The sequence below is a fragment of the Myotis brandtii genome, unplaced genomic scaffold (assembly GCF_000412655.1).
Source record: "Myotis brandtii unplaced genomic scaffold, ASM41265v1 scaffold123, whole genome shotgun sequence".
In the NCBI taxonomy this organism is placed as follows: domain Eukaryota; kingdom Metazoa; phylum Chordata; class Mammalia; order Chiroptera; family Vespertilionidae; genus Myotis; species Myotis brandtii.
Window position 1 is genome coordinate 8,908,818 of NW_005354291.1, and position 16,510 is coordinate 8,925,327.

The 16,510-nt window shown below is 43.5% G+C and overlaps 1 protein-coding gene across 1 annotated transcript in view; it reads left to right on the top strand.

Moving 5' to 3' along the window:
• The first annotated feature begins 6 nt into the window (after positions 1–6).
• The window catches only part of TMEM200A (transmembrane protein 200A), a 60,834-nt gene continuing 44,330 nt past the window's right edge, over positions 7–16,510 (top strand). The window contains exon 1 of the mRNA XM_005858986.2: positions 7–80. The gene's annotated coding sequence lies outside the window, so the exon portion shown is untranslated. The remainder of the gene's footprint in view (positions 81–16,510) is intronic.

Consider the following 16,510-nt stretch of genomic DNA (forward strand, 5'->3'; position numbering starts at 1 on the left):
AGGCGCCAGACGTCCCAACAGCTCCCGGAGTGAGAGCCCGGAGAGGCGGCCGGACCTCCGAGTCCCCGCGCTCCGGACAGGTGAGGGGGAAGGAGGGGTGCGAGCGGCGTGGGGAGGTGGGCGGGCGATCGCGGCAGCCAAAGCGGGGAGCTTCTTCATCGCTCCCCCCTTCTCCCGCGTCAGCCTCCGGAGTTAGGGTAAACACTGTCTTCTGAAGTTTGGGAAATAAACCAAGTCCGCCATCAGTTCGGGACTCCGCAGTCCCTGGAGCGCAAGACAAGCCGCGGGAGCAGCCTCCGAGAGCGCGGAGCCTCGGCGCGCCCGGCTGGGTTTCTCCACGCTACACCCTCCTTTGTTTCCGTTCCAGAGTCAGCATTCCCCGGGAAGGTGTTCTCGGCGTTAATTGATAACGGTCCTTGGCCCGAGCAAAGTGTGTTCAGGGCTTCCTAAAGCAGTATCGTATGTGGTTAGTATGTACACAGGCAAAATGGAGAGGCGAAGCAGTTATTGCCAAATTCAGCGCTACTCTTCTTCCTATAGAGTCTGTCCTTAAGAGAAAGGGCTGAGGGTTTGCGAGATTTGCTTCATTAATCATTTTTTTTTACTATTATTAATTGCCCAAGCCAGTATTTCATACTGTGCGGTTGTGAGCTCTCTCTGTGTGTTTTCTGCCCTTAGATTTAGATTAAGGTGTGTGTGTGTGTGTGTGTGTGTAATATTTGTAATAAAAACATTTCATTGTTCAGTACCAGGCATTGGTAATGCCAGAAAGTCACATGCTTCACATAAGTGCAATTTACTAGTTGTAGTCAACCCAGGTGCACCTTAATCTGGTGTACTTAAGAACTAAGTAAAGTATGTTGACCTCTTTCCTTGTTGTTTTTTTCTGAAGTCGTTGTGGACAACTGAATATATTGAAAACATTTCATTTACTTTGGTGGTTTGTCATTATGGTAACACTTAATATATAAAATGACATTAGGTTATTTGGCTACTGATACTAAAATATATTACCATTTTGTGAAAAGTAGGCTAAATTTTGAAACTTCGTAAACCTTACTTTATTTTTCTGCTACTGTCTACCCATACAGCAGCATCTGCTCGTAGTTTCATGCTTTTCAAACAGCTTAAGTGAAGAGTAAGTGTCCTTCTAAACAAATTGTTTCCATTAAGTGGAAACTATAGTTAAATGCTTTAGCAACTTAATGTTATGGAATTTTTTTTTTACTCTTTAAAATATATTCTGCCCTAGCCCGTTTGGCTCAGTGGATAGAGCGTCGGCCTGCAAACTGAAAGGTTCCAGGTTTGATTCCGGTCAAGGGCACATGCCCGGGGTCGTGGGCTCGATCCCCAGTGGGGGACTTGCAGGAGGCAGCCGATCCAAGATTCTCTCTCCTTGTGGATGTTTCTATCTCTCTCTCCCTCTTCCTTCCTCTCTGAAATCAGTAAAGATATATTAAAAAATAAAAACACAACACAAATGTATAAAATATATTCTGAGGTGTTGGGACTTCAAGAAAATCATTCTTATTAGAGAGCCCATAACTGTGATGATTTGGCTATAATTTGTAACCTAGTTATGTATAGCTTTGTATCCTAGGCTAGGGAAGTCTTCAGTGAACCAGAGGTGTTTCGTGCAATTTCCAAGCAGTTGGCACAGGAAGGTTTTACCTGTTGCTTCTGTGTCAGGTCCAGGTAAATCCATGCAGTTTCCCAAAGACATCTGTAATCAGAAGGGTTCTGCAGGCAAAATTGTTGTCAAGAGGCTGCTGTACTTATTTTAACTCAGAGAAATTTGTAGTGAAGCTTTTAAATGCTCCAAGAGTTAGCTTGTGGTAGTTGGACTTGCGTAGTTTCAGAATTTTGACAACAGCTCATTGGGCAGAGGAAGGTAACTAGTGATTTATAGGGGGAGTGGATCTGAATTGTTTGTTTATATTCTCTCATTCTCAGGATGACTCTCAGCTTAAAGGGAAATACATTCATCTTTAGCTTAGGAAAATAGATAAGAACAAAGATAAAAGCAGATGTCACTTTGTATAGTTCTTAAGAAAAATGAGTAGAAGATAAAATAATAAGTTCTCATGGCAATGCATATTACTTACCAAATAGAATGTAGAGTTTAAAAGCAGTTTAAATATAGATTTCATTTAATGTCACTGTCCTTAAATAGGAGACCGCATGGGGAGTCTGCATCAAGCAAAACACATCTGGAATGAGAACTTGTGTAGAGATGGAACAAACGAGCCCACAGTGAGATGGGCCCTTTATTTTATTAGGAATACATGAACTGCAGTTTTACCGAGTGTATCCATTTCAGGACTTAAGATGTGTTTTGTCTGCTGAGGTGTGATATGTGCCCAAGCCCCCAGAGAGCACAGATGAACACTTGTGTCATGCTAGCTGCTGGAGGGTAAGGTAGCTCCTGCTATGGGAGCTTACAGGCCGATGTAGAAGGGACTGGAAAAGGTGCCACGGATCACTGAGGACTTGGGGTGGTCCTTGAGATTCAGGGGTTGCCAAAGGCACTGTAAGAGGAATTGGAAAGACCAAGTCATCCTGACCAAGACACTGATTATGTGGCCCTGAATACATTCCTTGGCCTTTTTGGGTCTCTCTGCCCTCATCAACAGATCAAAGCCTTTGAACTGTGACCTTCCCATCCTCTTTTAAAAATACTTCATGATGAATCCTAAAGGAATTAAGGAGAGGGAGAAATCAGAATGTGGTGGGGTGGTGTTGGTGCCATCAGTAGAGTTTGGGTTGGAGGGTGACAGGGAAAGGGAAATATGATAATAATAGGAGGTAAGGAGATCTGACCTGGGGCATCTGGCCCATCATGGATGGTCTGTGTTCACAATACATAATAAAATAAGTACCGATGCTCACTGAGTACTTGATGGTTTTCAGTGAATTTTCAGAAATAATGGCAATTGATTTTCACAACAACCCAAGTAATTAGAGCGGAAAGGTGAGGAAATCAGGACTAACACTGCAAAGTGCCCTTGCACCAGTAAGCTCCATTGCCTTTCTGCAGGATTTGTAGAGATAAGAGAAGCTAGATAGGACGCGCTTTGGAAACCCTGTGGAAATGGGAAAGAGAGAGAAAGTTGGTGTCAGATTTTTGTGGGTGTTCACATTTCTGAGTAAAAATTTAGTTTACATTCTGGAAGAGACGAGTCTCCAATCATGAGATAAAGACTTCCTGAAAAGTCTTGAGTTCTGATTGTTGATGTTTAGTCTGATGACTCCTGTCTGTGCTCCCTCTCACCTCACCTCCCTCTCATTCTCCGGCACTAATTCTGGGGATTTGATTATTACAGAGTCATTGATAAGACTCTTCTAAGAGCTTTCAGTGCAACTGGTGACAGTGAATTCTCCTGTGAAGGTGTGGATTCTTGGACCATTGTGCTGTGAATTAATGGGATATATTCCATTGTGCTGTGAATTGATGGGATATATTCCAAAGCAGGCTGTGCTTTGGAAACTTTGTCACCAAAGGTGAAATTACACAGAAATCACAGGAATTACACAGGAATGTGAGCAAGGTAAGAAGATGTGGCTCTCTGCATTCCTTCCTGTAGTGTCCTTGTCATCAGCTCAAAGCATTAAGTGTACCAAGGGGGACAAGTCCTCACGCCCCCCCAACCCCCCATGTTCCTGTGGAAGGGAGTTGGTTAGAATTCATCTGGTTATATACATGAGAGGAACTTACCTTTAACCAGGTTAAGCAAAGAGGAAGATTTATTGGCTCATGTGACTGGAAAGTTCAAAGGTGGACTTTGCTTCAGTCATAACTGTTTGCCAGAGACACTACATCTTTGTCAGGGTTCTTTCTTTCTCCCCCTGCTTCTCGGCTCCTCTTCTCTCTCAGTGAACTTCATTCTGAGGCTCTCTTCCACGTGCTGAGAAAGATGACAGTCCATAGTAACACACCTGCATCTCTAGGCCTTTGATCCATAAGAAGTCTCTTCTGGGTCCCATTTCTAGAAATCTGGACAGGCCTTTGATCCGTAAGAAGTCTCTTCTGGCCCTAGCTGGTTTGGCTCAGTGGATAGAGCATTGGCCCATGGACTAAAGAAGTCTCTTCTGGGTCCCATTTCTAGAAATCTGGAAGGGCTTGGATTGGCCCTGCTTTGGTGGTCATTGAATCAGTCAATCTCTGTTTACAGCAGAGAGGACTACCATGATAGTCTTAGACTGGATCATGTGCCCAACACTGTGTGCATGAGATGCCAGTGGTGGGGTGCAGTGGAGAAGGCTGGTAGGGGCACCATGATGGACAGTTCTGTCTAGTCACATAGAGGTGTGATTCTCCCAAGCTAATGATGCTCTCTGCTGTTAAGGAGAATTGCTCCCTCTTTTTGGGGGACAGTCCCCTGCACCATGATGTCAAGTTTGTACAGGGAGACATCTCAGATGCCATGCAAGTTCCAGAAGTGGACTTTGCTACGAGGTTTCACAGAATATTATTGTACACGGAGCCGGCCACTTACCTATATCTGTGTACTTTTATCAAATACCCCTGTGCCTTATTTCCAGCCTAAGGATATTATTTACAGAAGCCTCGGTCATCTAGGGATCACAGGATTAGAGACACCTGGTGTGGGCATTATCAGTGAAAGTTTGAACAGGGAAATGAAGTGATAAACACAGAACTATTGTTTATACAGATTCATTGGGTTTGTGGGAGCTGGCTGGGCAGAAGGGAGGCAGTGGGTTCAGGTTAGTGTTATCACTTAGGAGGCATAAGGTGATAGGTCCCAAATGAGAATGTTGGCATATGTGGACGAGATAAGGAAAGTCTGGTGAGGTTGCATGTTAGGATGAGGGAGCATCTGTGTTGACCAAGCATTTGTGTGATGAAACAGATCAGGAGAGATGAGACCAAGTAAACAGGCTGGGCCAGTAGGTAAAATGGCAGCTGGATTGTGTAGAAAGGAAACCTGTGGCCACCAGGAGTCCTAGGGACAAAGCCTTTAGATCAGTGGTTCTCAACCTTCCTAATGCCGTGACCCTTTAAGACAGTTCCTCATGTTGTGGTGACCCCCAATTTCATTGTTACAAATTGAACATAATTAAAGCATAGTGATTAATCACAAAAACAATATGTAATTATATATGTGTTTTCCGATGGTCTTAGGCGACCCCTGTGAAAGGGTGGTTCGAACCCCAAAGGGGTCGCGACCCACAGATTGAGAACTGCTGCTTTAGATGTATAGCATTGACACTTACTGAACACCTATCTACTATGCCAGGTCCTTATTGTTTTAGGTTCATTATATTAAATCTCACAATAGTCCTCTAAGGGAAGAAAACTGAAAGTTAAGGAGGTAAATAACTTGCTCAAGGTTATGTTGTCCTTAAGTTGTAGAGCTGGGATTCAAACCCCTGCAGTCCGAAACAAAAGCCTCTGCTTTAAGACACTGTGCTACACGACCTCTCAAGCCCAAGGTCAGAATTCAGGATAGCAGGCCACATGGAGGGACAGGTGCAGTGTTGTGCCTTCTAACAGGCAAGCAGAGCACCAGAAGTTCAGGTCAGACAGAGAGGATGCAATAGAGGTTAGCAGGGTGAGGGTGCAGAGCATCCATGCTCAGGGGCAAACGGGACAGCAATGCCAGGGAAGAATAGATTCTTGGTTTGGGGTTTGGGATGTAGCAAAGAAAGTGGATGGAAGTGGTATCAGGACCAGGTGGGCAGTTCAATAGAACAACTAGGGCTCGATTGCTGATCTGAGAACAGGAACTCTACCATCTACTCTAGCTTCAAATATTCTTCCTGGTGTAAGTCACTGAAAATATGGAATGGGCAACTGACTCCTGAGTGGAAGACTGGGTTCTATTAGTTGTCAGGTACTATTAAGGAAAAAATAGATGACATTTGTAGAATGTTTGCCATGTGTCTTACATACATCATCTCACCAAATCTTCAGTAGAGGCCTGGGAGGGTAAGTATTAGGGTTTTTTAAAGCCAGGAAATGGAGGCTTAGAAAGGTTAAGTTACTTGCCTGAGCTTCTGGAATTAGACCGGAAGATGAAGGAGTGGTCATAGAAACCCAGATTCATCTAAGTCTGGACCTCATCCTGGGTCTTCAGGGAGTCATTCTGGTCCTGGCAGTCAAGGTCAGTTTCAAATCTGGGCCATAGAAATTGGGGAAGTCAGCTGGGGCATATGTTTTGTGAAGGGGGACCGTGAGTTAACTTCTGGACATCTGAATATGAGCTGATACCAGGTCATCTGAAGACAGTTGTCCAGCAGGGTTATATCCAGCTTCGGCACAAAACCTAGTAATCTAGTAGGTTTTTCCCCTCAGTACAGGATCTCTGTCATTATGCAGGATACGTACGTCAGCAAGTCAGATGTTTGGAAGGCTTAATTTTAGTCACTGATTTCAGTTGAAGAGCAGGGACCTCTGCCAGCTACCATGGCCTGGATTTACCTTTATACATACAGGTACTTTGCCCTAAATATAATAAATAAGAAACAGATATATACTGAGAGAGAGCAAGCAAAAACACTAACACATACTGAATGTAGTAGGTACAGGGAACACACTCCAGCTGTAAAAATCTGTACTTGAAGCTGCTCTAAATCAAACTATTTACTACTGGAACATCATAGCGTTCCCCAACAAATGCAAGGTCAAATTTGTATCTGCTTAGATGTATGACCAGATGTAGGTCTTCATTATGTGCAGTGGATTGTGTTTCTATCTAAGAGGAAGGGGAATGCGAAGATATGTGAGACATATTTGTGAGAACTCATAGCCCATTTGGGGAGGTAAGCAACCATACATAAAACTTTTAAAACAACACAGTGGAATAATACGATCTTTAGAGTTGGAAGGATCTTTTAGAGAGTAGTCAAGATGACAGCGCTATGTAGTATTATGAAATCCAAATAGTAGCAGCTGAATATAAGTGCTATGGAGACTAAAAGAAACAGAGCTATCTGAAACCTGGAAGCCAACAGTGGGCTTTCAGAGGAGGAGAGGACTGTTGAATAAAATGGAAAGAGAGACAGAGGAAGGTATTCCAGGTAGGACTAGGAACTTATCAATGCCTTCCAGCCAGAACCCACCAGGAAATTCCATTTAGTCAAACAGGGTTTGCTACTCATTGAGGCAAGTGAGAATGTACATCATAGGGAAAAGTGGGGTGTCTCAGGAAGAGGGTGTTAGGAATTAGTTATTGTGGGATTTGGGCTTGTGTTAAATGCTTTGGGAGACAGTTTAAAGAAGCAGGGCTTTGTTCCAGGTTGGAGCAGGGGTAATCCTATGAGAGTTTGTATCTTAAATCTTATCTAGGAGGAGGCAAGACTAGAGAAACTAATTGGCAAAGAAGCTGCAAGCTCCCATTAGCTAGGTTAGGGGGTATTGGTCATTATGGGGTTGGATGGTGTTTGTGTTTTTGTTTGTGTTCCCATATGAGTACATAGTAGTCTTGTTTCTGTCCTGATCCATCATGGTCACGAGATGTCCTTGTCCAGTGTTGATGTTCTGTGACATCGTCTTCATCTAACAGGAGAACACCAAGGCATAGCTCTGAGTGCCAGGCCAGCTCCTGGGTATCAGGGGCTGCCCTGCTGTTTCATAAACTGCAAGTGATACTCCGGAGTATATCTTATTGCATGCACCAAACAAGATTCCCATTACCATAGGATCCTGTGAGTGAGTGTTTCTCTTGTGAATTAGTGAGATGATTTTTTTTCTCTGCTCTAAGAAGTTATTTAGCAACCTTCATTAAATGGCCACTATTTACTGGGTGCTGTGTTAGATTCTGAGGATGTTAGGATGACAAGAATCTCAAGAATCTCATAATCTAATGGAAGAGTCAGATATAAACCAATGACCACAACACACTGAAACAAAGCTGGCAGGGCTCTTAGAATAGGGAAAGGAGGTTAGAGTCTCTTGGGATTAGTCATGCTGAGAAGGGGCAGGCTCTTTTGCAAATAGTGAGTTACTCACAGAGGTGCTGATAGGTTGGCAGCTGCTAAGGAATATTATCCTTTTTGAGAACCAGCATCTTTGGGCTGGAATGCAGGGTGAATTTAAGGAATCTCAGTACTGATTTTGGCATAAGAGAGGCATAAATTTTCACTCACTTGGTGAACCACATATCAGATCAGCTTAGTGAACATACAAGTGCAAGTATTTGTAATACAGTAGAGTTAGTGTTTCTGAAGAGACACTATTATTTCTTATGACAGCAATACATGCTCCCAATAAAAACTTTGGAAAATATATTAAGTATAAAAAAATCAGGAAGAATATTTGCCTATAATCCCATGACCCAAAGGCACCATAACATTTTGACATTTTCTTCCCTCTTATTTTTAACGAATTTTCCATAGTTAATAACATAGTACAACCTGCTCTGTTCGCTTAACTTTGTCTCCTAAATATTTCCAACTTCCCGGCAAGCTTTACTAATGTCTGTATAATAACTGATTGTATGGATAAACCATAATTTATTAGCCAATCCTTTAAAATTAGACCTTTAGGCTGTTTCCAAATATCTGGTATTATAAATGGCACTTTGATGAAATCTTTGTACAAATTTCAAATTACTTCTTTAAGCAAGTTCCACGGAAGGGTAATTCCTGGGTCAAAGGTAATGAATCTTAAATCTTGTATCTTAAGATGTTTAATGCAAAACTGGTTTTCATAATAGATGAACTTGCGATTGGCAGTGCACAGAAATACCCCCTCACTATGGCTGTACTAGTGTGTTATTTATTTTTTAGATAAAAATGCTACCATTTCAAAACAAGTAACAGTTTATGCTCACTGCTGATTTTGTCCCTTTGTTACCAAAAACTCTCTTTTAGAATGTGGACTGGTTAAATATTGTGATGAACCACTCAGTTTTTAAAAATTTATTGACAAATGTTTATGAATATGCAGATCGGAGCCCGTGACAGAGAGAAGATTAGAATGCGTTTTAGAGCCAATAATATGTACAACTTGTGAGGGCATGTGTAGTGTAGAGAACCTGCGGGAGGCTTGGATGGAACTTCCAGCTTTGAACTAAATATTGTTCAACATGAAAAGATGATGCAGGACAAGAGCCCCACTAGTGGAGTGAACCCTCTGATAGCCTCGCCTTTGTAGCTTGGTGGTCAGGTCCTTGCGGTCATGGCACGTTGTACTGTTGTGCTCATGGACCTACCCTATCTGAAAGTCTGTGACCTAAGTCAGGGCAGGCCTGTCTGTCTTATTCCTGGTTGTATTCCCAGAAGGTCACCCAGGACCAGGTTGTGCTGGTAGGTAGAATGTGAGGTAAGATGTGCTCTAATGTAGGATGTAAAAACCTTTGAGATTTTCCGCCCAAGGAACTCTCATCTCTGTTAGTCACTTATTCCCTCAAAACACACCAAGGGTCTTCAACTTTGAACATTCTGATTATACTCCATTTTCCAAAGAAAAGCTGCCACATTGCAGTACCTAGTTTCTGCAGTGATGAACTTAGACTCATTCCACAAGAAGGAGGAACTTGGATCTCATTTAAACTTGGAAGGGTTTGTTTGTTGTCTAAAAACATTGCTTGAGACTACAGGGGAACTATTAAACTTACTGTAGCAGTCAATTTGAGGTGGATTTGGAGTGCCAATTTTAATTTCTCCACAACTGCTATTTTCTACAAAAATAATTCACAACTAAAATTAAAATAATTTTGGTTTCCTTTTAAAAGTTGAAGGAGAGTATTTATAGCAACTCCATTTTCTTTTATGGGTCTCAGTCAGTAATTTTGAACAAAATTGTTTTCATTCATTTGTTCACTAAATCAGTATTTAGTGAGAGTCCTTCAGTAGTTCCTATTAAATTACCCTAATTAGCTGTTTTGTCAAATGTGAGGCACATCTTACACAATGATAATGCAGACAAACATGTAGGGAAGCATGACCTGTACATCTATCATTTGCTTTCTGATGAGACATGTAAAAGTTCCCATAGCATGCATAAAATGGAAACCTCAAGCTTTGTAGGAAGTTCACTTATTAATAATTGACTTAATAAATATTATGTGCTGGCAGCTGGAAATAGGGTAGGGAACCAAACAAAAGTTTTGGTGGAGCGTACATTATCTTTGGGGAGGACAGACAGTAGATGAGCGAGTCAGTTTCAGATGGTGGCAAGGGCTGTGAGGAACCAGGGCGTCTGATGGAATAGACTAGTGCCTGGGCATCTGTAGTCAGAGGTCGGGGAAGGCCTCTCTGTGTTTGAGGCATTTGAGCTGAGACCTTTAAAATAATGAGGAGCCAGCCTTGCCTATTTGGGGTGGGAGAGCCAGGTAAGCTTTACTCTCAGTATAGTGGGAAGCCATTAGAAGGTTTTTCTTTTATTGAAAACTAGAGGCCCAGTGCACAAAAATTTTTGCACTGGGGGGGCGGGTCCCTCAGCCCGGCCTGTGCCCTCTCGCAGTCTGGGACCCCTCGGGGGATGACCACCGGCTGGCTTAGGCCTGCTCCACTGGGGTGCCTGGCCAGCCTGGATGAGGGGCTGATGGCTGTTTTCAGGCTGGCCACACCCCTTTTAGGGTGGGGGTCCCCACTGGGGTGCCTGGCCAGCCTGGATGAGGGGCTGATGGCTGTTTTCAGGCTGGCCACACCCCTTTTAGGGTGGGGGTCCCCACTGGGGTGCCTGGCCAGCCTGGATGAGGGGCTGATGGCTGTTTTCAGGCTGGCCACACCCCCTTTAGGGTGGGGGTCCCCACTGGGGTGCCTGGCCAGCCTGGATGAGGGGCTGATGGCTGTTTTCAGGCTGGCCACACCCCTTTTAGGGTGGGGGTCCCCACTGGGGTGCCTGGCCAGCCTGGATGAGGGGCTGATGGCTGTTTTCAGGCTGGCCACACCCCTTTTAGGGTGGGGGTCCCCACTGGGGTGCCTGGCCAGCCTGGATGAGGGGCTGATGGCTGTTTTCAGGCTGGCCACACCCCTTTTAGGGTGGGGGTCCCCACTGGGGTGCCTGGCCAGCCTGGATGAGGGGCTGATGGCTGTTTTCAGGCTGGCCACACCCCCTTTAGGGTGGGGGTCCCCACTGGGGTGCCTGGCCAGTCTGGGTGAGGGGCTGAGGGCCATTTTCAGGCTGGCCAGCGACTGAAGCTCCCAGCCTCTCCTTTTTTTCTTTTTTTTTTATTCTGGGATTTATTTACCTTCTATAATTGAAACATTGTTGCCGTCACTGGCGCTCCCAGCTCTGAGGCCACTGCCGGCTGAAAGCAGGTATCTGGGGTTTGTTTAGCTTCTATAATTGCAACATTGTTGCTTCCGGAGGTCAGAGCTGGGCCGCGGCAGGCGGGGAACCTTGGCTTCCTCCATCACTGGAGCAAGCAAGCCTCCTGCTCGCTTCAGCTGCGTGGATGCCAGCCGCCATCTTTGTTGGCAGTTAATTTGCATATCGCCCTGATTAGCCAATGGGAAGCGTAGCGGAGGTACGGTTAATTACCCTTTTTGTTTTTTATTAGATAGGACTAGAGGCCCAGTGCATGAAAATTCATGCACTGGAAGGGGGTCCCTCAGCCCAGCCTGCCCCCTCTCACAGTCCGGGAGCCCTCAGGGGTGGGAGGCGACCCAGTGATCAGGGGAAGGAGACGCCCCATCACACCTCTGCTGCTGCCACTGCTGGCAGTGCAAGCCTCGGCTGTCCCTGGTTACCTGAGCCTTGGGGAGCCCTGGGCAGCTGGGGGGCTGAGGGGACTAGGGGTCTCTGGAGGCAGACATGAGGAATGGCCGGGCCCGCCTGCCACCCCAGCAGGGATGAGGGGACTGGGCGCCGCCATCTTGTGGCTGTGGGTGCTGCCATCTTTGAGGGCGTGGCAGCAATTAGCATATTCCCTCCTTATTGGCTGTGGGCACTGCCATCTTTGAGGGTGGGACAGTCAATTAGCATATTCCCTCCTTATTGGCTGTGGGTGCCGCCATCTTTGCGACAGTGTGAGGGTCAATTAGCATATTCCGTCTTTATTAGATAGGATAGGATAAGAATGCAAAGTAGTGCATTTTTCACTGTGATGGTGGTATTGGATTTGGAAGTAACTCAGTGCTCACGTTAGAAACTCCCTATGTATTCATGCTCACAATGTGTCATGCATCATTATGTGGTGAAGACATTCCATATATAGCATACCCACCTTCAAAGGGTTTTTAATATAAATATTAATATAAATATTGTCCTCTCAGTAGAATGTAAACAGCTAAGTCATTCCATTGCAAAGTTTTCGTTATGTGAAGCTTATATTTTTTAATTTGTATATTGTATGCATTCAGTAAATGGTTGCTGAATTAATCATATTGACTCTTCTATAATGTCAGGGGGGAAAAAATCACTCTAGCATACAAAATCACATTTAAGACAGTATTTTAATGAAAAGACCAAATAATTTATTTGAAAAAATTTAGATAAAATGTTATATTTTTAATTATATTCAGTGTTAAAATTGAAATATTGAAAATTAAAATATAAAATTCAGCTATAATTATCTTTACATATTCCCCCAGCCCCTACCCCCTCAGTATAGGTAGAACCCTCTGGAAAATCTATATGTTAGATAAAGGGTTCATTACCATCAGTTAGTCTTAGCACGTCTTACTGACATATGTGGAAATTCCTTACTTATTTTGTGAGTCTCCTAATCCTTGAACTAACCTCTGTGCAGAACTTTTCTGCTAACACCTGCATGGTTATCGAGGCTGAGAGTTTTGGGGAATGGTAGTGAGTGAAATTGTGGGTTAATTCACAGGAGCCTTACATTCGAAATTTGGTTAAGTGATTTTTAAGAGACATTACAAAAGGAAGACAAAGATGAAAAAGGCAGCACATGGCATCCATCTCCAGGTAACAAGGCCACCTGTGTCCCGATTCTCATTTCTACAGGTATTACCTGGGGCTTTCCTGTTCTCCTGTTCCAGCTGCTAGAGGCTCATTGCTCAATTATGAGGCAGGGGACCAGCTGACCGTCAGGCCCTGGGGACCCAACCCCACCTGCCACGCCATAAACCCAACCCTCCTGGCTTCAGGCTCCTGGTAGGGGTGGGAGATCTGGGGACTGCCTCTTGAGTCCCTGCCGTGTGGTCCCGGGACCTAAGCTCCTTCTCCCAGCCTTCATCAGCACCACTTCTCCCTGGCCTCCATGTACTCCTGCAGCTTTAGATTGGAAGATTCTCAATCCTGCTTCCTTTTTTATTTCTTGTAGAGCATCACTCATTCAGTCCTTTATTCATTCATTCATTCATTCATTCATTCAATAAATATTTTCTGAGTACCTACTATGTACTCTTTTAGGCACTAGCTATATAACAGTAAACAAAACAAAGTTCCTCTCCTTATAATCTCTACATCCCAGTTGGAAGAGACAGAAAAATACACGTATAATTTGCTGTGACAAATAATAATAATAAAAAATAATCAGGGCTCAGGGACAGAGAGCAGCTGGGATGATGGCTTAGTGGGACATAGTCACAGCAGCCCTTCTGCTAAGGTCTGACATTGAGCAGAGATCTGAATGGAGGGAGGGAAGGAGTCATTAGAATGTCTGGGGCGGAGAGTGTCAGGCAGTGAGAACAGGAGGTGCAAAGGCCTAGAGGAGGTAGGAGTTGGCTTGGAATGCGTGAATAGCAAAGAGCCAATGTGATTAAAACAAAGCAGTGGTTCAGAGAGAGCCTTAGGGGCACAGGGAACTTTGGACTTTATTCTGAATAATATGGGAAGCATCAGCTGGGATCCTAACCTACAGTGAGAGCTTTGCTGGGCCCCATCCTCAAGGTCATTACGAGATCCTCCGAAGGAAATATGCAGTGAGCAGAGGCCCATATGTCTGCATTCATCACCTGTCCGTCCTGCCTGATGGGTCAGAACTCTAATTCAAGGTTCTCGGAAGCCATGAGATCAAATAAAAGTGGCATTGATAAATACCTTGAAGCAAGCATAGCCCAGAGAATTCCAAAGCCAATGGGAGTTGTTTTACTTTGGATGTGAACAAAATTTTGTTGCAAATTTGAAAACAGTGTGCATTCACAGATCCAGAGTATGAGAGCTGAAAGGAGACTTTTTCATAGAACAGTGAGAATATGAGGTACTAGATGCAGATACAGGATTAAAGTCAGACTTTTCACCTCCTGATCTTGGCTCTTGAATAATGATTGTGAGACACATCTGTTAAGGAAAAGAAAAGCTGTGAAATTTGGACTGAAATTAGTTACTTAATAAGAACCAGGCCTGCCAGGGTCAACGACTTGGAGTATTTCCAGAAAACCTCCTTAAGTACCAGCATTCTTTTGGTCAGCAGCTATTCATGGGGCACCTACTATGATGTAGGCACCGACTCTGGGTGATGCTAGGGGAAAAGCTGTGAATGGGGTGGAGAGGGAGCTAATACTCTGTTAGCAGGGACAAAAACAACTACACCATAAGTAACAAGTGTAATTAGTGCCACAAAGACATGCAGGTTGCTAAGAGAGAGGGTTGTGAGTCAGAGGGTTAGTGAATGCTTGCTTCCCCAGGAAATGTCTTATATGATGAGACTAGAATCCAGAGGAGCTTGTCTGGAGAAGATGCATGCCAGAGAGAAAAATCCATGCGGGAAGGATGAAGAAGGAAGGAGTTTGGTTTTTTTGAGAGACAGAAAGTACTGTTATTGGATCATAGTGAGCAGGGGAGAGAAGGTAAAGGAAAGGTTGTAAGCTGGGCAGAGGCCCACCATGTAGTGCCATGAAGGAAATGGTAAGGGTTTGATACTCAATCCAAAGAGCAAGCTTTGAAAAACCAGGAATGACATGAACTGATCTACATTTACACATCACTCTGGCAGTTTGGTGGTGAAGGGGTTGGAGGAGGCAAGAATGCATGAAGGAAGAGAAAACAGGGCTTTAGGTTGGGTGGTGACAATGACGATGGGGAGAAGGGACAGATTTAAGAGGTTTCTAAGGCAGCATCAGCAGACATTGGTAACGGATAGCACATGGGAATTGTGGTTCAGGACACACCAAGATTTTAGCATGGGCAAGTAGATGGATGGTGGTAACATTTGCACAGATGAGGAAGCCTTTACATACGTTTGCTTCATGGGTTCAGTTTTGCACACGTTACATTTGAGATGCCTGTGAGACTTCCCAGGGGAAAGAGCAAGTAGACATTTGGACAAATGGGTCTGGAGCTCAGATGAGAAATTGGGAATGGTGACATCCATTTGAGTCATTAGCAAGTAGGGAGAGAACAGAGACTGAGCAAGAAGGTGACTCGGGAGCATGCTTTGGGGATGTCCACATTTCTGAGTGGCTAGAGGAGCATATGGAGATGTAGCAGCCCTACAGCGGGGAGAGGAGCCAGGGGTGTGATGTCACTCATGAAAGGTGTGCGTGGCATTAGCAATAAAGCTTGGCACATGCTCCTCAATGAGCCCTTCCTGAAGATTTGGTTTCAATTTCTTTCTCCAATTTAATTGACCAGTGAAACTCTCATGTAGTATAGCATTCAAACTTTTGGGTGAGATGAGATTAGAAACTACTGAAAATATTTTTTTGAATTTTATTTTGTAGTTGATACTGCATAAGAACAGAATAGATACACGAGTCATTCCTTCACAGTAATACAATGGTAGAAGAGCACATTTGAAGGTCAATTTCGTCATGCTGATTACTAATCTATTCTTACTGTCAACTCCTTTGCTGCCTCCAGTTTAGTAGGTTGTTATATCTTTTAAAGTATTTGGATATACTTTAAAAAACTTGAGACATAATTGACATAACATTATATTAGTTTCAGTTGTACAACATTATGATTTGACATATCATGTATATATATTGCAAAATGATCACCATAATAAGTCTAATTAACATCCATCATCACACAGTTAAAAAATTGTTTTAATAACAAGAACTCTTAAGATCTACTCTCTTATCGGTTTTCAAATATGCAATACAGTATTGTTAATTCTAGTCACCATGCTGTATAGTACATTCCCAGGACTTATTTGTCTTATAAATTTATTTTAAAGAATTACTAGGTCATATATCATCTTTGTGACAGATGTTTTTAAAACCACAAATAGAGGTTTAAGCTAGCTTCCTTTCTAGGATCCTACAAGGAAAGTATGTAATTTAAAAGGGAAGTGCTTGAACAGCTCTCAGAAGACTCAGAGACTTATCCTTGCTCTTATTATAAATGCATTTTAGATCATTAAATCGAAGAGAAAAAAATACCTGCTATTGAAGGTCGTGTGTGATGGTGGACCTGAGGGAGAATGAAATCCTTGTTCTTATTTTTCTACAGAGGAAGATACACTGGAGAGTTGCCGGTAGTACATGAGACTAATGGGCAAAAATTGACAACCATCCTTGGGTGAATCATTGTCAAATGAGTGCTGATCCACTATATTTACTTCACATTTTCTTTTAATCATATGGTATGGCCTTTTCATTTTTGTAGTTTTCATTATATTAAAACATTAAGATTCAGAAATAACCTTATTTATCAAATGAAGTTATCAGAGCACCTGATAGTGCTTAT